This window comes from Anoplophora glabripennis, unplaced genomic scaffold, assembly GCF_000390285.2.
Source record: "Anoplophora glabripennis isolate ALB-LARVAE unplaced genomic scaffold, Agla_2.0 scaffold216, whole genome shotgun sequence".
NCBI classification, from domain to species: Eukaryota; Metazoa; Arthropoda; class Insecta; order Coleoptera; family Cerambycidae; genus Anoplophora; species Anoplophora glabripennis.
Window position 1 is genome coordinate 71,326 of NW_019416347.1, and position 22,901 is coordinate 94,226.

At 30.9% G+C, this 22,901-nt stretch overlaps 1 pseudogene; it reads left to right on the plus strand.

The window, feature by feature from the left end:
- Positions 1–15,774, plus strand: part of LOC111691411 — a 40,374-nt pseudogene extending 24,600 nt beyond the window's left edge.
- Positions 15,775–22,901: the final 7,127 nt, after the last annotated feature.

Below are 22,901 nucleotides of genomic sequence, written 5' to 3' on the forward strand. Positions count from 1 at the left end.
GTGTTTTTAAAGGTCACGTTAAATATGACCTCCACTAAAAGTTATACAGTTATTAAGCTAAATCAAATAAATTCAAACATTTTTCTCCTAAAAAAAAATCCTATTAAATGATCAATGTTCTTCTATGCCAGAATTCTAGATATACAAAAGATATCTAACCTTACAGATAAGATTCGTAACTGTTGATATTAGGGGAGGCAACTACTCTATAGGCTCCATGTTATTTATATACAGGGTGTCCCACTAAGGTCGGCGAGATATTAGAGAACGTATAGGATCTTGAGCTTCGGGAAAAAAAATTTGATTAATAAATGAACCAAGAGAAATCGCTGGAAATAGTTTTCAAGTTTGTTGCTCGGCCGCTAGGGGGCGCAATATACATACCAAAATATAGAGTTAAATTTTTCTCAGAAATTTAGGTTCTTTTAGTGTCGTTTGCTAATTTGCTAATAACTTGATAACAAAAACTCTTTTTGCGACAAAATGTAGCTATTTTGATGCTCTTCAAACTAACCTATAAAAAGTTTTATCCTGATATTTCACTTTTTTAAGAAAACGTGAAATAACTTAAACTTGGATAAAGAGCGCCAATAAATAAACAACACTTTCGTTAGAAATTTCAAACTTATATTTATTAATTTTTTGTGCTGAATTCATTTATGTAAAGAAAACTATAGCATTGCGTTTAAAATTTTTGTGAAAAAACCATAAAACTGCTTTTTTTTAAATAACGTCACCTATAGGTTTCCATATTGAGGTACCTAAATGACATTACGCATTCACCACGAGATAAAGCAGCGATTTCTCTTGGTTGATTTATTAATTTTTTTTTCCCGATGTTCTAGGGCCTAGGGATACTTTCCCTAATCGTACCTCGCCAACCTTAGTGAGAGGCCCTGTATATTTATATATTTCTCTCTTATCTCTTTATTTTTGATAATTATTTATTACTAGATTAATTGTTACGTGCTGGATGTTGTTTGTGTTATCGGTGTTAATACGGGGATGTGGCTTATACAGGGTGATTCAGAACTTATCAAAAAAAAAAAAATTGAATGTACAGGGGACTCTTACAAATAAATTTTGTAGAAAAAAAATCAGAAAGAGTAGTTCGAAAATGATTTAAAAATACACTTCTGCACGGCACTGAGAGCTGGTCCACTGTAAAATCTGACCTTGCTCAAGGCAAAGCAAAGAAATAAATATAATTTTATAATAACTCTTTTATATCAGCAATTTCAACTGCTTTTACCGCTATTGTTACTATTAATTAATACAATTAATTTCTGGTTTTAATTAATTAAATAATTTGACTTACCTGATGTTACAACTGTTCAAAATTTTGTCCATCGACAACACATTTGGGCCCGTCTTACCCAGTTTCTACGAACTAACACAAATGTTGTCTTGCTTCACCATAACACAAATGCTTCACCATAACTCAAATGTTGTTTTGATTCACCATAAATTAAAACGATATCCATCAACTCTGAGGTGCTATACACGTAAGCCATTTTTGATACGAAAAACTAATGTAAACACTTTCGCAAAAACGTTAATACTAAAATCGGATTTCAGGATTCGATACCGCCTGGTGCCACGTGGAGAGAGAGCGCATTGCGCACAGCGCACAACGCGATGATGCTAGTGACTACAGTAGCCCAGCAATGCAAGGGTTGAAAATACTACAATTTTAATAATTTTTTTCTTGGGAACTATAAAGATTTTACAATTTTTTTTTCATGATATTGACTCCATTTTACATGACGCATCTATTTCTAAATTTTTTTGGATAAGTTCTGAATCGCCCTGTATAGTAGTTATTTTCGCAATACGAACAGTCATAAATTTTGTCTGAAAGGTTAGATTTCTATTAAGTAAATATATCTATTGGAATATTTAGCAGTACTACAGGTATGTTTAATTAGATAACTTCCAAACTTGTATGGTATAGTGTTGGTCACTGAATATTACTTTACAACGACAGTTAATACGAACTGTACAAGCAATTTCAAATCTTGGGCCATTGTAATCAAGTTGTAATGTAGAGACTATGGAGATGTTATTATAGAAAACTGATTTACCTTCCTTCTGTCTTTCTATTACTAATAAAAGAAGAAAAGCAGTGGTATAAGATTTTAGTTGAGCTTCCTATTAATAGACGGAAAAATTAAGCCAGGCTAGCACGTCATAGATATAAATAATGATTTCTTGCAAAAATGAAAACTACAAGTAATATTTTTTCTTGCTTGCCACCTTATTTCATTTTATGGTACTATCCAAAACGCGCATCTCGGCTATATAGTGCCATAAATATTAAATTGCTTTCCTCTATACACATTTTCTCAGTTCCCTTCAAAAAATCGTGTTAAAATACAAGTAAATGGGTTTTATTTTATAGGCACATATTTGCTTATTTAACATTCTATGGAACATCTGTGAAAATCAGCAAATATAATTGTATAAAAAAATATTTGAAACAAATATTAACGTTGTTTCTAGAGAGTTAAGTATAAAATAATACATGTACCTGAAATTAAAATACTATACAATTAGCCAATAAATAACATAATAATCACTTTTTTCGTTTATCATGTTTCATTGGAATTCCTCAAAATATTATTGAAATGGAGGAATGACGACGTATTCACTGGAACTTTCAGAATAAGACTCACAAAACAGAATATTCAGGAACGTAAGGTGATACGTCGCGTCGGTTGTTGCGACGACATACTAGCGATTCTAGTATTATATTTGCGACACATCCGCTTTGCTTACATTTTTCATTGTAATGTAAAGAAGCTCAGACCAGCACTTGTGGCCTTTTTACATACAGTTTCTTATGTGCCGTATTCTAGTATATTTGTCGCTGTATTTTCTCCAACAAAACGGACTGTCACCGGAAAATGTAAACACGTACTATATTACTTATTAGTAACACCAACAATAATAAAAAATAAGAGGGAAGTCATTTTAAATAAGGATCAAAAAACTTTTCGATGATATTAAATTTATTTAACTCATTTTTTGTAACTTAAAAAAATCCCAACATGATAATTTAATAAATACAATATTTTATAGGAACTTTTATTACAGTCGAAAAATTTTCAACAAATTACTTTTAGTAAGTTGTAAGCATCGTAAATAAGTACGACTATTTTATTAGATAAAAATATTAGCGGAATATTTTATTGAAAACCTTTTGTGGTTACTTTTTGTATAATGCATAGCAGAAACAAAAAAACGGAAACGGGTTGTAGGTCTTTTAATATCTCATGAACCGCGAAATGCGCGAAAGGCGTGGCGTATCCCCATAAGACCTCTTTTATGCACGCGTTTTTCTCCACTCAACGCGAAATTGAGAAAAACGCGGCATATTTCTGCTCCATTTTATGCACGCGTATTCTATCAGTTGTCGCCAGTTTCATGCCACACAGTAGTCAGTGAAGTACATGAAAATGGATCCGTGTATATTGTATTTGTGCTATAAAAAAATATGTAATAGAAAACGTAAGAGGCGATGGGCAGTACATCCAATTANTCACCACGAGATAAAGCAGCGATTTCTCTTGGTTGATTTATTAAATTTTTTTTCCCGATGTTCTAGGGCCTAGGGATACTTTCCCTAATCGTACCTCGCCAACCTTAGTGAGAGGCCCTGTATATTTATATATTTCTCTCTTATCTCTTTATTTTTGATAATTATTTATTACTAGATTAATTGTTACGTGCTGGATGTTGTTTGTGTTATCGGTGTTAATACGGGGATGTGGCTTATACAGGGTGATTCAGAACTTATCAAAAAAAAATTGAATGTACTCTTACAAATAAATTTTGTAGAAAAAAAATCAGAAAGAGTAGTTCGAAAATGATTTAAAAATACACTTCTGCACGGCACTGAGAGCTGGTCCACTGTAAAATCTGACCTTGCTCAAGGCAAAGCAAAGAAATAAATATAATTTTATAATAACTCTTTTATATCAGCAATTTCAACTGCTTTTACCGCTATTGTTACTATTAATTAATACAATTAATTTCTGGTTTTAATTAATTAAATAATTTGACTTACCTGATGTTACAACTGTTCAAAATTTTGTCCATCGACAACACATTTGGGCCCGTCTTACTCAGTTTCTACGAACTAACACAAATGTTGTCTTGCTTCACCATAGCACAAATGCTTCACCATAACTCAAATGTTGTTTTGATTCACCATAAATTAAAACGATATCCATCAACTCTGAGGTGCTATACACGTAAGCCATTTTTGATACGAAAAACTAATGTAAACACTTTCGCAAAAACGTTAATACTAAAATCGGATTTCAGGATTCGATACCGCCTGGTGCCACGTGGAGAGAGAGCGCATTGCGCACAGCGCACAACGCGATGATGCTAGTGACTACAGTAGCCCAGCAATGCAAGGGTTGAAAATACTACAATTTTAATAATTTTTTTCTTGGGAACTATAAAGATTTTACAATTTTTTTTTCATGATATTGACTCCATTTTACATGACGCATCTATTTCTAAATTTTTTTGGATAAGTTCTGAATCGCCCTGTATAGTAGTTATTTTCGCAATACGAACAGTCATAAATTTTGTCTGAAAGGTTAGATTTCTATTAAGTAAATATATCTATTGGAATATTTAGCAGTACTACAGGTATGTTTAATTAGATAACTTCCAAACTTGTATGGTATAGTGTTGGTCACTGAATATTACTTTACAACGACAGTTAATACGAACTGTACAAGCAATTTCAAATCTTGAGCCACTGTAATCAAGTTGTAATGTAGAGACTATGGACATGTTATTATAGAAAACTGATTTACCTTCCTTCTGTCTTTCTATTACTAATAAAAGAAGAAAAGCAGTGGTATAAGATTTTAGTTGAGCTTCCTATTAATAGACGGAAAAATTAAGCCAGGCTAGCACGTCATAGATATAAATAATGATTTCTTGCAAAAATGAAAACTACAAGTAATATTTTTTCTTGCTTGCCACCTTATTTCATTTTATGGTACTATCCAAAACGCGCATCTCGGCTATATAGTGCCATAAATATTAAATTGCTTTCCTCTATACACATTTTCTCAGTTCCCTTCAAAAAATCGTGTTAAAATACAAGTAAATGGGTTTTATTTTATAGGCACATATTTGCTTATTTAACATTCTATGGAACATCTGTGAAAATCAGCAAATATAATTGTATAAAAAAATATTTGAAACAAATATTAACGTTGTTTCTAGAGAGTTAAGTATAAAATAATACATGTACCTGAAATTAAAATACTATACAATTAGCCAATAAATAACATAATAATCACTTTTTTCGTTTATCATGTTTCATTGGAATTCCTCAAAATATTATTGAAATGGAGGAATGACGACGTATTCACTGGAACTTTCAGAATAAGACTCACAAAACAGAATATTCAGGAACGTAAGGTGATACGTCGCGTCGGTTGTTGCGACGACATACTAGCGATTCTAGTATTATATTTGCGACACATCCGCTTTGCTTACATTTTTCATTGTAATGTAAAGAAGCTCAGACCAGCACTTGTGGCCTTTTTACATACAGTTTCTTATGTGCCGTATTCTAGTATATTTGTCGCTGTATTTTCTCCAACAAAACGGACTGTCACCGGAAAATGTAAACACGTACTATATTACTTATTAGTAACACCAACAATAATAAAAAATAAGAGGGAAGTCATTTTAAATAAGGATCAAAAAACTTTTCGATGATATTAAATTTATTTAACTCATTTTTTGTAACTTAAAAAAATCCCAACATGATAATTTAATAAATACAATATTTTATAGGAACTTTTATTACAGTCGAAAAATTTTCAACAAATTACTTTTAGTAAGTTGTAAGCATCGTAAATAAGTACGACTATTTTATTAGATAAAAATATTAGCGGAATATTTTATTGAAAACCTTTTGTGGTTACTTTTTGTATAATGCATAGCAGAAACAAAAAAACGGAAACGGGTTGTAGGTCTTTTAATATCTCATGAACCGCGAAATGCGCGAAAGGCGTGGCGTATCCTCATAATTCTTCTAATAAGCACGTTGTGAAAACATTGACTCGGAACTAGACCATGTGCATCATTACAAGTAGACATGAACTAAGGCGCTCGGGCATCAATAAAGTCAACTGGCAAACGTTCGTTATATATATTTTTATTGTTTAAATTAGAATAATAAAGAATAGGGCATTTTATTATGATATTTGTAATCGGATCAAAGGCTTGTTTACGCTAGAGCTCGAGAGAGATTGTAAATAATAGGTGTAATGTTTTTAGGACGTAGAATAATTTAGGCGACGGTAAGATTTTAAAACATCTCTACTACTGGGAAATATAATGTTGTAAAGGCAATAAAACACTTAAATTTTTTCTTGTATAATAAAATAGGTTCCTATAAAATATTAAATTTACTGAATCGCCTTAAACACTATAAAGAACAAGTTAAATGTACTTTTAAATAGCATCAAATGTTTTTATTTTATTTTTTTTATTTAATCGAGCTCGAAACTTCATATTATGTTAATCAAAAAATTATTTAAAAACAAATTCATAATTGACCTTAAAAAATGTAGACGTTTTAATTACCTATATTTAAATTGGTTTTCAAAATATTTTAAAATATACTTACTAACTTCTATGACCTTATGACACTTTTTTCGATACTAATAAGTAAGGCTACCAGAACTGAGCTGCGGGACATAGGGGTATGCATTATTTATTAAAAAGCAATAAATTAAATTGTTGACAATACACCACCATAAACGCCAACGGATAGGAATTAATTAAGCAACATCCGCACTATAAAAAAGACAACAGTATACTAACGTGACATGCACGTGAAAAGCATTATGAGGCAACGGTTCACGCATGTCTCGGTTGACCCTCTTGGCACGCCATTGAATTGCGGCTCTCTTTGACATTCCATATAATATAATAAAGACTATCCGTTTCTGTAAGGTACAAACATGCTGAAGCCACGTTCTATGCGTCAAGCGACACTTCCCGCGAAGACAAAATTCACTGATCTTTCGAAAATTAAAAAAATATCGTAATAAAATATACTATCGGAGAGTACTGCGTACTGCGTGTCAATAAATACACAGGAGAAAATAACGACGGCGACGCGGCAGAGGACCAAGAGAAAATAACCAACTTTCGAATTTCACCCAAATTCCGAATCCCCTAGGTGAAGCGCAGAGAAGCTGATTCCGCAGTCAGCCGAGAGTGCCCTGGGAAGGTGAAGAATATTAGCCACGACCAAGTTCCCGGCTGAATCGCGAAACAGCTCCACATCGATAAACAAATTATTGATTTTACGAACATTTCTGTGTTAGGCTAGAACAATAACAACCCCGGTATTTATTAAGGACCTGTGGCTAGTGAGAGTGAATAAATAAATAAAATATTACAACAATAAAACAATGAAAGGAGATGAAATGGGCTAAACAAAAAACATAAAACAGTACATCTCCTAGCTGAAAATAATCAACACATTAGTGAAACAATTAGTAAAAAGGCATGTGATTGGTCTAGATCCAGTACACAGCAAACATGAAGAGAGGATGACATCCGCGGATACTACATTCCTATTGACCGATGCCACTCTGCGCCAAGCGTATTCAGACCAGACGTGATGGGGGTACGACACTGACATTAGTGAACACATTAATTTAAAGATTATAACGTATGAATCATAGTATTATAAAAAAATATTTATCTTCGTATGTCCTTTACTTTTCGGCAAAAACAATTTCTCACCAATACTAATTCTCTCTTGGTATCCTTAGAATAATTCAAGGGTCTCATTTATAAAAAAATTAATTGAACGAATTATTCATATTTGAAACACATATCGCAGTTTATTGACGAAACCGATATACTATAGATGTGCTGTGCTACTCGTACATTTAAATAAGAAATAAATATCGATACCCTGTTTAAAACTTTTTGCATAAGTATGTAGTCACCATAAAGTTTTTCAGAAACACTTAAATTGAATGTAACTTCCGAACTTATCAACACGGTTTTAAGTGAATTCGAGAAGCTTTCGTGGGAAAAATCCATTTACGCCAATGAAAAGCAGACTAAAATAAAAAGCTACTGGTAGGTGCCATCGTTCCGACAGAATTCTCATGTCTACTACGAGACATTATTATTCCTGTTGAGTTCTTCTTACATAAACGTTCAAGGGATAAATGAAATGTAGAAAGAGAGGTTCTTAAAATACAATACGTACAAATCTAAAAACAGAGGACCATCGATTTCATAATGTATGTATACCTCAGTTATGTAGTAGTGTGTTTCCTACTTCGGATTTGCGTACTTTATAACGAAGCTAATCAACAGAATTTCATTTATTCCAACCCATTTCATCGTTCAAAGACAAATACTAGATGACTCACGTAGGGCGATTCTTCCATAGTTCTGATAATATTAATAATACAAAAAAATATTTCAGTCAATAATAACTAAATCAGTTTCTGAACACTTGAAAATTGTTTCCGATTATACAGATAGTCCCGTGTCTCTTGGATTTTATCTGACTTAATTTTTTCAAATACTGTTGCATTTTTGAATTCTTTATCGAATAGGCCTATATTAATAAGCAAATAATGGGTCTAAACCGCACAGTTGTTTGGTGTCAAAGATTCCGAAACATGATAACGAAATATGGTTTTCCTTGTAGTAATTACGATTCTCAGAATGTTAAAGTTTTCAGACACATTTATTATTTTTTTTTTGTTTGAACACTATGTCAAATTTGACGCAGGTAGATATAAAATTCGATTTTATTGAGGTCTACTTCTTATCTATTTCTATTTATTCTTTGAAATAAATTCGCGTTTTTTTTTTGTTGATATTGTTGTTATTGTTCCGTACTAATATAATGTCATATAATAATGGGATTTCCAAAGCCAAAGTTATTAGAAAAATAGTCATCAGAATGCTCAGATACATTTCTTATCAAAGCAGTAATAAATTTTATGAAAATATGACCAATACAGTCGACAGAATAAGAAACGCGTACCAATAATAATATAATATAAATATTTCTCTTCTATGCATCTTACGCTGTAGTGGAAGGGGAAGAATAAAGAGAAATCTCTCGATTCATTTACGTAAAAAATGTTGATACGAAACACTATATATTTTGTACCGAAAATAGTATGTGGTGTCCATTTTTTAACGAGGAGATAGCAACAAAATCGTAAAATCGTAAATAAGTCATATAATTGGGAAAAAAATGCTACGTCTGCCTGCGAGGGAATTAATATTTCCATTCAAAATAAAACCAACGTATTTGTTATTGAAAATATTGAAATTCGAGACAAGAGTTCGTAATTAATATTTTTCTATTTGAAATGTAATAAGTAATTAACTACTTAATTAATTAATATAGAATATAGGTTATCTCTTATTTGAACAAATGGTGAAATTTTGTTATCATGTATAGTTTCAGGGATATTTGATACTATAAAGGATGTCTCAAACGCATTTTTTAAAGAAAATCAAATAATACCGAAACGATTTTACTTAACAAAATACATAATATTTTCAAAGTAAACTTCAAATTCATCGAGTAATTGAAATATATAACATACTCGTATATAGCGTGTTCCATTTGAAAAAATCAAGTTTAGTAACGCTCAGAAGAAATGGAACACGTTATATATACTAAAATGGTTTTAAGATATGCGAAAAATTAAATTTAGTAACGTCCAGAAGAAAAAATGGAACACTATGTATATAAAATGAATTTTAGATATAAAGAAATTTGTTGCAATTTGTATTTGAAACAATTTTTTGTATTATTGATACTACCCGACTTATATGGAACATTCTGCACAGATAAATGAAGCAAAATAAAAACTGTTTAAATTTTAGAAAATTCTTGAACTCTATGGATATCTACAACAAACATAGAACTCGCTACGAAGATAATGTTAACGACATTGAAGTACAACACTAATTAATTGTAAGAGTATTTTTCGAAAACGGTTAATTTTATAGCCCCATTTCGAAGTGAATAGACAAATAAATATGTATATATATAAATAAATAAAAAAACCAGCGATGTATTTGGGATTGCAGTCAACAGTGCTAAATACATCACTGTTTTTTTTCTTAACTAGTCATTCAAGACTACCCTTCCTGCTCTAATTCTAGATATGGGTTTTTATCAGTTTATAAATAAATGTAATATATATTTTTAAATGTAAGTGTATGCAAATTTAATTTTCTAAAGACCATTTGCTTCTCAGAGTCGTTTGCTACACCACAATAAATTAACACTGTTTTATTTATGGAATATCAAAAAAAGCTCGAATTTATTTTACATTAACTTGCTTTACAGTAAGCTCATATTTGTCTTTGACATATCAGTGCCAAGTTGACATAATTTTATTACAAACTAAAGAATAACAACCCTGTTTATCAATATTTTAATTTAATTTTGTAATTTTTATTAATATTGAACAAAAAGTTCAAATTAAAACCATATTTATCTACAAACTTTATAGTTACTACAATTTGCATTGGCAAAATTATCAAAAATAATTAAGATATTACAAAGTTTTTATAAAAATTGTAGTACCCAATTTATTACTGCTTACAAATATTAAACATAAAGTGTGGACCATTTTGGTGATGCATGTATTGGTATCTTCAATTTCAAAAACAACCTCAAAAATCAATATTTAATATTTAAATAAATCTCACGATTTTCTAAACTATTATAGAATAGTCTCAAATTCTTGTGAAAGCTTATTATTAATATCATGGCATTGATTGAAAAAATGATAGTAATGGCCATATACAAGGTGGCTTTTTTCAGCGTCAAAGTCCAATAGCTCGGTTATGGTAGCACCAGGAAAAACATATTTTAGACAAAAGTTGCTCCCAGTCAAGTTCTCCACATTTTAAAATTAGTTTGAATTATACAGGATGTCCCAGTTCTCCTGAGCGCCAATCAAATTTGTTTTTTTTTAAATACAACATATATATTTTTGCATTCTTGAATCGTTGATAAACGAAATTTTTACCACTGTTCTAAACATGAACAGAGCTATCAAACTAATTAGCCTCCTTTAATATCTGCCGAAGGATGTGCCAAATATGATCGCCTAAATTTCTGAATTTTCAATCACAGATAACTTGATTTTTTCAAATGGAACCAAGTACTAGATTGTGTCCAGGTGGATTCAAAATTTAATTTCCTTTCAATTTTGTTAAGGTATGTTAGGGTCTATTTCAAACGGTTTTGAAGATAGTCACATTTTTTCTCAATTTTTATGATTGTGGCTGGTATTTTCATTTCGTTTCCTAGCAACTGAATGTCAAATTAATTATTCATCACTGTCAATCTTCTACTGTACTGTGGTATTTCAGTATTTCAGTATATTTGAAAATATGAATTTTTCCAATGACGAATTAGAGATATGGCTTATGTAATTGGCGAAAGCAATGGAAATTGTCTTCTGGCTGCAAGAATTTACAATTAACGTTTACCGCAAAGAAGGCAACCTGCACTTAGATCATTTCGCCGAGTAAAAGAAAGGTTTGTTGAAAATTCTTCAGTCTGCTACAAGAAACCCATAAGGGTAAATTATGTATTGGATGAAAATAAAGAAACCGAGATTTTGTTGTCTGTACTTGAAAACCCTCAAATTGGTCAAAGAGAATTAAGCACGACAGTCGAAGTGAGCCGATTTTCGTTGCACAGAGTTCTTAAACGTTATGAATATCATGCTTATCGTTTTATAAAAGTACAGAACCTAACAAATGAAGATTTTGCTCTACGAACACAGTACTGCTAATGGACACTGGATAAAATTGGCATTTACAAGAACTTTTTTAATAACGTACTTTTTACGGATGAATCTACATTTCATAATAATGGGTCTCCAAATTCAAGAAATAACCACCACTACGCAGATGTAGTAATTCTCATTTAATACGTCCAAGGAACTTTCAAAATAGGTGGGCATTAAATGTTTGGGGTGGGATACTAGGAGACAGGGTGATTGGACCCCACTTCTTTAATGGTACACTTAATGGAAAAATGTATCACCATTTTTTAATTAATGATTTGCCTTCTACTAAAGAATGTTCCTCTGAATGTAAGGCAAAATTTGTGGCTACAACATGATGGTGTCCGCCACATAATTCTGCTCGTGTGAGAAATTTTCTAAATGATCAATATGGAGGACGGTGGATTGGCAGGGGTGGGTCCATTAATTGATCAGCAAGAAGTCCCGATCTTACGCCGTGCGATTTTTTTATGGGGCTATGTTAAAAACATCGTTTATTCAACTCCTCCTACAACAGCAGATGATATGCGACTTCGAATTTCAGACGCAATTCAATAGATTCAGCAAAAAATGTTAGTAAACGTGCAGACATTACATATTCAGTGACTTCAGTTATGTTTAAATTAAAATGGCCGAAAGTTTGAACATTTATTATATTTTTTTAATACTATTTATTGTTCAATGCTAATTATAAATAAAATTGTGTATTGTTGTCTTTAATTAATTTTCATTAAAAAAATCTGTATGGATGTTTGAGGAAAATTTTGATTATAAGTGCCTGTACCTGTACCCACTTTTATTGTTCTCTGTAAGTTTAAAAATACTTTTATATTATGAGGCAGAATGCCTCCATTCTACCCCAAGGCTCATTTTGTTTAGACAAGCTAATGGAGTTTGATGGGGAAATCAGTTATTCTGTATCTACCTAAAATTAACATTCCATTTTACATTTAAGTTAAATTTTATAATTTTTTATGAATTAAAAGATTGATTTTACCTGTCACGTAAATTTGTTAATTATAATTTATCAATTGGTTGAGTGGGTAATATGAAAATACCAGCCACAATTATAAAAATTGGGAAAAATATGACTTCAAAATCGTTTGAAAAAGATCCTAACATACCTTAACAAAATCGAAAGGAAATTAAATTTTGAATCCACCTGGACAAAATCTAATACATGGTTCCATTTGAAAAAATCAAGTTATCTGTTATTGAAAATTCAGAAATTTAGGCGCTCGTATTTGGCACATCCTTGTCCGGATATTAAAGGAGGTTAATTAGTTCGATAGCTCTATTCATGCTTAGAACAATGGTAAAGATTTCGTTTATCTACGATTTTTAGTTTTCGAGATAAATAATTTTTTCCTAGTCGCTGCCAACGTAATTTTTTTAAGAAATCATCAATTAACATAGAAACGGTGCATACACCTGAATTATTAATCACAGTGACATTAAAATTCCTTCGAGTAATTCAAAAATGCAAAAATATATAGGGTGTTGTATTTAAAAAACAAAGTTGATTGGCGCTCAGGGGAACTGGGACATCCCGTATAATTCAAACTAATTTTAAAATGTAGAGAACTTGACTGGGAGCAATTTTTGTCTAAAATATTTTTTCCTGGTGCTCCATAACCGAGCTATTGGACTTTGACGCTGAAAAAAGCCACCCTGTATTTACGAAGAAAAGAAAATCTCCATAACGATAATAATATTTGCATTTTTGTTTTAAACTGCTTTTCATTTTGAATTATTGTTAATCATAGAGTTAATTAGTAACTGTTAAGGAGGGAACGCATTGTGCTAGTCTCGATCGCGCGCGGTGGAGTTCCTTCCCATGTTTTATAATGTATGCATTCGCACTAGATATTCCCGAGGTCGTCTCGCTCGCATCGCGTTCTCCACCAATCTTTTCCAACGAATCTCTGAAGACCATAGAAGAGCCAATAAAACTACCTCTTCCATAGAACTCATTTTCTTAACTATTGAAACAATAAAGCAACTAACAGGTGGACCATGGTAGCGGGAAGTTTTGAAAATGTTATTATTTACTTTACTATGCATAAGTTGCGCGGATTTGTTTGACAAATTATCTGTCATTTTATGCCATTTAGTAATCATGGAACGGTGGTCCGGCAAACAACGTTCTTTTGCGATTAAATCTTACTACAAAAATAATGATTGTGTGGTCGCAGCACAGCGGCAATTTCGAATTAATTTCAACATTGCTCGTCACGGGAGAGTACCATCTGCCCATGCCATAAAGGAGTGGGTTCGTAAATTTGAAGATACTGGATCAGCTGAAAATGTCAAACATAAGGGACCAAACAGAAGTGTCATAAGTCTTGAAAACATTGATCGCATTAGAGCATCTGTAGAGCGCAGCCCAAAACGTTCAAGTCGAAAACAAAGCCAGGCCTTGGGCTTATCTAGGACTACTTTTCTTAGAATTTCACACAAGGATCTCAGTTTTCATTAGAGATGGGAAAATTCCCAAACTATGAAAATTCCTGGAAAGTTTCCATTGAAAATTCCGGAAATTTTCCGAAATTTTCAAATTTTTTTTTTTAATTTGGTATTGTACATACCATCAGTTTTCCAAAAAGACCAAAAACTTATACATTTTTGTTTACATTGGTATAAATATTGGAAAAATATATATTATTAATCATAGGTTAATAAAAATTACATGCCACAGGTCGCAGTGCAGTAAACACTATATAATATACAAAACTCTATTTATCTTTATTTTTTAACAAATTAATAGTAAATACATTAAATAATTATACTAGTTTTAAAATGTAATTGTACTTTGGTTCAACTATCAAAATTTATTTAAATTTGAAAAGGGAGAGGCAATTTATGTCTTGTATTGCTCTCTATTATGTAGATTGTAGACATAACAAAGATTAAAATAAGTAAGTGTTAGTGTTTTGTGACTAATTTGGATAATATGGCCTTATGCTATTCCGAATTAACCGAAAATCCGAAATTAACGAATGATTTTTTGAGCTTGTCTTCACAGAAGTTAGAAGTAAAATTGGCTCCAAGTATACAAATTGTTAGAAATATTCCCCAAAAATTTCTGACGGAAATTTTTCCAGAAACTTTCCAGGGAAAATTTCTCAAGCTTCGATTATTTCTTCCCGGAAAATTTCCGTTTTGGAAACTTTCCGGGACGGAAAATTTCCCATTGCCCATCTCTAGTTTTCATCCTTACAAAATTCAGATTGTCTAAGCATTGAAACCAACAGATCTTCCTGTTCGCCTACATTTTGCTGAAACCATGCTGCAGCATGAACTTGATTTTCACAATTTATGGATGTCTGATGAAGCACATTTCCATTTATCTGGCTATACCAATAAACAAAACAGCCGTTATTGGGCTTTGGAAAATCCACAAGAACTTCATCAACAGCCGTTACACAGCCCCAAGGTAACAGTATGGTGCGCAATATCTTCAATGGGAATCATAGGTCCCTATTTTTTTGAGGATCACAATGAAAATGCTTTAACAGTCAATGCTGCACGCTATACTGACATGATTAACCAGTTCCTTACACAGCAACTGAACATGTTTCCACAGAACAATAGCTGGTTCCAGCAAGATGGCGCTACTTCACATACCGCAAGAGCACCAATGGATTCCGTGCGAAGATTGTTTCCAGGTCGTGTTATCTCCAGACACGGAGACATTGAGTGGCCCCCAAGATCGCCAGATCTTACGGCATGCGACTACTTTTTGTGGGGCTATCTAAAAAGCAAGGTGTTCATTGACAAACCACGAGATATTCGGGGGCTGAAAATGAAAATTCGGGAAGAAATTGCTAATATTCCGTTGGTTATGCAGAATTTCAACGTTCGACTTCAAGAGTGTATGGAGAAAAGAGGTCATTTAGCTGGCATAATTTTTAAGAAATAAAAATGGCACACATTTATCTTGTTATTGTTACACTTTGTTTTAGTTAAATACAGTTACTTTCGGAAATACGTCGTTTTCAAAACTTCCCGCTCCCATGGTCCACCTTGTATTTAAAGGAGAGCGCAAGCAGGATTGTGTACGATTGCTAAATGCGACTGATTTTGTAAAATACCGCGATCAGGCTCAGCCCAGAATGGTCGTTACTACTGGTAACGGAACGGTCCACGATGCGACGCGACGGGACCGCGACCGCCTATTGCTTTCCAGTGAAGAAAAATATTATTGTTGTCCCAGTTTCTCTTTCATAGTTCTTAGCAAATTTCCAAACATTAATTTGTAAAAAATTTATAAAAATACATTTCATTTGGTTGTTGTCTTTTCGGAATAATTTCCAATACGTCTTGTTTTAGTGTTTAATGTCACAGTTGCTTTTCTATTATTTTTAATAAAGCACTCCAACAATCACATTTTTCTTCATTGGGATAATGCAAAGCGTAATTTTTTCACTCAACGCCATAACATTAATGATAAGCTTTTACAAAAATTTGAGACTATTCTATAGCAGTTTCGAAAAATTATACGGTGTTGTCAGATTTATTAAACATACTAAAATATTGATTTATGACTTGCTGTGAAAAAGTGTTTTCTGATTTTAAAAATTCCTCTAAATAAAAAAGTTACAAGCGATTTTCGAAAATTTACTTTTTTTCAAAATAAGTCAAAAACGTGAAGAGCTAGAATCGGTCTGCAAGCCATTAAGTTAGCAACATAACTGTCTAAAACTCTCTCCAGTTTCCTATCTCTTATAGTTTCTTCTAAGATACCAATATATGCATCACCAAAATGGTCCACCCTGTATGTATTTGCCACTGTAAAAGCGAAAAGTAGGCCCTGGCCTCTGATGCAGCAGTTGAGTGCAAAGTAAATTTGAAGTTTTTATTATATTTCGAAGAATGATAAGGGAAGAGTGTTTAGATTACTCAGATTATTTATTTTCGTCCGTGATGCAGGGACTGTTGTCAGTATCAATATTTATCAAAATCTAAATTTGTCTTTTGTCTCTTACTGTACAGTTGGAGCAAATGTATTCTTATTTTAGCAGAATAACTCTGGATCACTTCCATGGAAAAAAGTGGTCCTAGGCGACCAATAATCGAATAATCTCAATTAAAAATAATCAAGAATTTGCTGATTGTGTAAATACTGTTTTTATATCAAATAATATAAAATCTTGTATAGAAATAAAAAATTGAAAAATTATCATAATAATAATGATAATAATTTATTAACTTTCTATCTTTTTATGTTATTACGTTTTACAGATTGAGTAACACCTACTCTTACAGAACAAAACTTTACAAAAAAAACTTTTTCAAAGGGGGGATATTGAGAGATATTGAAAAGGGGGGATGGAGGATGCGCCGCGACGCGTGCCGTCTTTTATATAGAAACAGACGACTGGCAGCCAAAACAGTTTCAACTCGCTTACTCGGAGCGGTCAACCGGATTTTGATGTTGGGGAGAGTTTCGCGCGTCCCTTGAAAACTTTTGAACTTTCCAAAATTCTGTAAAGTTTTGTAAATACAAAAATCGAGTTGCAAAAATGTATGTGATTGTTTAGATGTGTTAGGAAGAGACTTTTTCCTCATTTCTGTTGCCTCTCTAGAAGTTTAATTTTAAGGTAAGATTTATAGTTATTGTTTAAATTATGGCCATCTATTAAAATATTGCACAAAAGTTAACTAATGAAACGAGTCTTCCAGTTTTTTTTAGATCGGAAGATATGTATAGAACACATTTTTTAAAACACGTCAACTAATAATAGTTAATAAAAAATTTGAAAAATGTGGCGGCAAGCCTTCAAAAATATGTCACAATCAATAATTTAATGAAAGTTTAATTAAAATTTACATATAGTGGGAGTAGAATATAAGCATAGGAAGTGACCATTTTATTCAATTGAATATGTGAAGAAAAACAAAATTTCAAGAAATATTAAGGCCTATTTTAATATTTTTTATTTGTATTAATTTGTTAAAATCAAAAATTCTTATATACTGAATTCATTTATCGAATTTTTTGTAATCATTGATTCAGTATGTCTGTTAGTTAATATCAGAAGAGGACTATTTATTATCAGATAAGAATTAATAATATTAATATAAAGGGTGTTCAGATTTGATCTGGAACACAACTCTCAGATTTTAGTGCAACATAAGACTTTTTTTCATATACTGGGAATGTCTTAATACATAAACAGAACCAAGTGTCATAATGATGGTTCCACTACGTTTTCTGTTTTTTTGTGGGGTAGTCGTATTAGGGATTTTTTATAGAAAACAACATATAATTAAGAATTAAATATTTAGCCGATAATTGATAATAAATAAATTACTTAGTAGTAGTAGTACCACAACAAACACTAAAAATCAAAATAACTCGGAAACGCACAGGAATTTCGAAACAGAATAAGGGATATTATTTTTGTTAACCTGTATGTAGATAATGAAAATAATAGTTTTTTTTTAAATAGTCATTGGCGTAGAAGTTCTGTTTAAGAAAGGGGTTGAGCACCCCCTCCACTCCGCCACTGTGCAAGTTTTTTAACATTTTTATCGCTTGTTTTATGCCCCTTAATTAATAGGCATTATCCCCCAAACATGAAAAAAATCTAAGCATTCGTTTATAAGTTATAATGAAAATTCGAGAAAAAAAAATTATATTCAACACCCCGTATCTCGGAAACGAAGCCTTCTACGACATATGTTTATAGGAACTTTTCTTTTTAAAAACATGTGTTCTATCTCCTGTTAAAGTTTGTCTACAAAAAACTGACTCACCCTCTATATAATATTAATTTAAAATTAAGTAACCACTTGAACCATGGAACAATTAAATTCACACTAATATAAAAAATAATCGTCTAAATCGGACAACACACTCAAATTTGACAGTGCTGTTCCGGAACACCCCGTATATGACTATTAACAAATAACAATGGACAACAAAAGTACCTATAACAATATTATGTTTTTCTAATAGTAAAATACATACGGGTACATAATTTTTAAAAAGTTACAAATATTGTCTGAGATATTTATTTCTGGCATGGTTTTCGTTTTTTTCTTTGTATTTTGGGTATTTTGTATAGATCGGTAAAGGATTAGTTTTTTGAAAATAGTTTTTGCTAACCAAAAAACCTCACACTGAAGAAAACAGACAAATAGAAAATACAAAAATACATCTACTTCAAAAAAGGTCGTTTTGAAAATCCACTCTTTTCATCTTCTGAACTTTTTTGACTTCTCGTTTTAATAACATTGACAGTTTAAATTTAAATTCAAAGAGCAAACAAATTACAAGATGATTTTAAAAAATAAAAACACACGTTTTCTTATTATCTTTTTAACTTCAAATACTAAAGAAAAATCTCTTAGATATTTTTGTATACTATTTCTGTTGCACAGGTAGATTAGTTTTTGGAAATTATCGAAATACAGAAGTTGATATCAATTTTCTAGAAGGAAAGTGATTATAGTTTGAAAAAAATGATAATTCTGTTTTATTTACGTTATACAAAATAATTCATAATTGGAATTGAATGTAAACTAGATATAAGTAGCATAAAACAAGAAACTAAATAAACATAAAATATCACATTAAATCTCCTAAGTAATTCCATCCATTTTTAATAACTAAAAAACACCATCTTTAATTCCATAATTTAAATTTAATTTTATTATTAATTGACAACCATATCTACATGCATAATTTTTTTTTGATAAATAATGTATAAATAAAATATAAACAGATGTTTACAGCTAGTAAGTACAGTTACAAAATAAATTAACCATAGTCAATTGGCGAGAATAATATTTTACCTGTTACATCAATCATATTATCCTTGACTCCAAGGAAGAAAAAAGCAATAACGAATATTATTGATGGGCAGGTAAGATTTGATATTTGTTTTTAATTTTTGGCATTTATATTAGTAATCCAGATAAAAGTTTAGAAAATGTGCATGAAATTGAGTGTAGCTTTATAAAATATGAAGTAAAACTTTTACAAATTCAAGAGTAACTCGTCAAATGAAAATAAAACAACTGAAGTAAATCTACTAGTGAAATTTATCTTATTTCAAGAGATATTTGGGTCTAAATTTTCACTATTTTCCTCATATTACACTAAATATAGTGATTGTCAAAAATTGACCAGAATTATAAAAATGACTGACATTTAAATTATGTTTTCTAACTCCTACATTTAAATTTTTTGTTCAAGCCAAGTTTTTATTCTTTTCATTAAATAATTTAAATTTTAATAAGTATAATCTATTAAGCAAACGAAACTGAACAATGAATGATTTAGCCAGGGCAACGACAATTTAAGAGTTTCATTAGGAAAAACTATATTAGCAGCTTCGTTTATTATGTATAATTTAAAACTTTGAAAATGTTAACGAACTTTTCTATTTAACGATGTAGAATTAACATTAAAAAGTTTAACTTAAGATTTTTCCTTTAGCTATTTTTGCTTCCATCGAGCAGTCTTATTACTCTTATTTGCGATTTAAATATTCCTCCTTAATATCTTCTCGAATAGCTTTGCCCTTTCATAAGAAGTTTGAAGGAAGGTACATATTATTAGGATTGTAATACGTTCGTTTCTAAATCTCAAGTTCCTAAGTATGTACTGATTATTAGGTATATATAATTCCGCCATTAACGTAAAAAGTAAAATACAAGTGAGTTCAATTATGTTTTCTTATATAATCCCTAAGAAGATAATTCTTTTAGACGACAATTTTCAAGAAATGATTAACAATTCTTTATTTGAACCTTGATAACACGCCGCTCTTAAGCACTTGCTAACTTCATGTACGCATAAATATTTTATGTAAAATTACACACTAGATTGACACCACAGTAGGTAATGNGATTAACAATTCTTTATTTGAACCTTGATAACACGCCGCTCTTAAGCACTTGCTAACTTCATGTACGCATAAATATTTTATGTAAAATTACACACTAGATTGACACCACAGTAGGTAATGTAAAATTACGTCATACAAGTGAAGTTATAATTAATTCACCCAAAATGAAAATTTACATTTTTTATTCCTAATGTGTAACGTTACTAACAACTGATAAGTAGAAAGGCATTATTATTCTGTAATATGTATATTATTATTTAGAAAGAATATTTTTTTACCTACTTAAACACTTTTCCAAGACAAGATACGACGTAATTAAGTGAAGGGAAAATAATCAAATAAATTTAAGAGGATTTATTAATGTAATAAATAACACATATTCTGTAAAGTAAAATATACCTTTCTGATTTATACGTAAAGATAAAAAATACAGAATATTATTTAAACCAATTAATTAAAAAAACTTCGCGCAGCAGGGTTAAATTAATTAAGTTAGTAAAAATTAAAAATAAATATAAAGCAATCTCTCTAGAAAACCTTCCTACTTATTTAAAGCACAAAGTATATGTATATTTAATTTTACACATCTTTTTTTAGTGACGTTTTTATTCTTCAATGTTTAAATTTAAAACTAAGCTACCAAATACGTGTTCATACTCTCGAAAACCGCATAAAGCTTGAATTAATCTTAGATTTCTTTAACAACTATGAGAACTCTAAGACAAATGAGATACATCATTTTCCATAAAATTTACTCCTAATTTAAAATAATTAAGTATAAGGAAAAACTTTCTTGATGTATTTTCTGGGAAAAATTTTACTGCGGTTTTCATTTATATTCCTAGATGAAAATTTCGCCCCAGTGCTTGTGTCTAGATGCACATTGAGGTGGAATTTTTGAACTATTTCGAGAGCAATTGCCACTTCTTAGGAACAATAAACCGAAAAGAAAATATAGTGTATGTAAAACAATAACTAAAATAGGTCTTAAATAGTAAGCTACAATCTGGATGTCTGTGTGTAAAGGTTAGGCAAAATTCACTATGGTTCTTATTGATATTTCTCATACTCTTGAAAAACTTTAAAGGAAGATATACTCAGAGATTAGTCATATTCCAGTATCTTATCCCAGTATTTACTTATAGCATTATATTTAGGTAATTAAAATGTTACTCCACAAATGGATCTAAACATGCCCACTGAACAACTAGCTCAGTTCTCTACACACGCGCGGTAACACTACATCGAGTGATCACTAAAGTTCGGGACTCGGTCGGATGATCATAGCCGTCGCGTCGGCCTTTCGCTACAGCACACCATACGAAACCGGTAGTAACGGCAGTTATTGGCTTCACGTTTGCTTCATGTATACGTGTTTTAATATTCTAATAATGTCGAACGCGGCAAGGGGTAAAAACGACCTTTCGCTGATAAAATACGCAAATTTACTTATTTTCATCTATACCTACCTGTTTATTTATTTGTTTACGACGAATACGCTTAAGACTAGCCGACGAAAACCCCGAACTTTAGATCACATGATTAATCTGATTGGTAGAGCCAAATTAGGTCACTCAAATTCACATTTTTATTTTGTTTTTTACATCAAATATAGTAAAAACGTATAAAGCATTAGGAATATAAATAATATATATAATAATATACTATAATGTAATTAATTATATTGATTTGTAAATATAATAAATAAAATTTTTCTTTTATTATTATTATTTTAATTATTATTTAATTGATTAATTTTATTGATTGATTATTGGATTTTATTTTTGTTCTTTATGTGTATGAAAAAAAAAATAATTTTATTTTAATTTGTTTGATGAATGATAAGTGATTTTATTATTTTGGTTAATATGTAAAATTTGTTAGAATATGATTAGTAAAAACCATACTTTGTTTGGGATGTTCTGTTGATTGTTGGACGCCTTTAAAAGAAATTAATTACAATATTTACCTGCCATGCTTATCAGTGTGTAAGGAACTTTATAGAGCTAGACCTCTTTCTCTCTGGGTACGCGGTTCTGGGATGTTATAACACTCTATATATAAAAATTTTTTATAACCTTTTTATTTTGTACTTTAAAATTTACTTTAGTTAATGATTGATTATAGATCTAGATAATAAAAGATTAAAATTCAACTCGCAACAAATTAGATATATTAAACATAACTT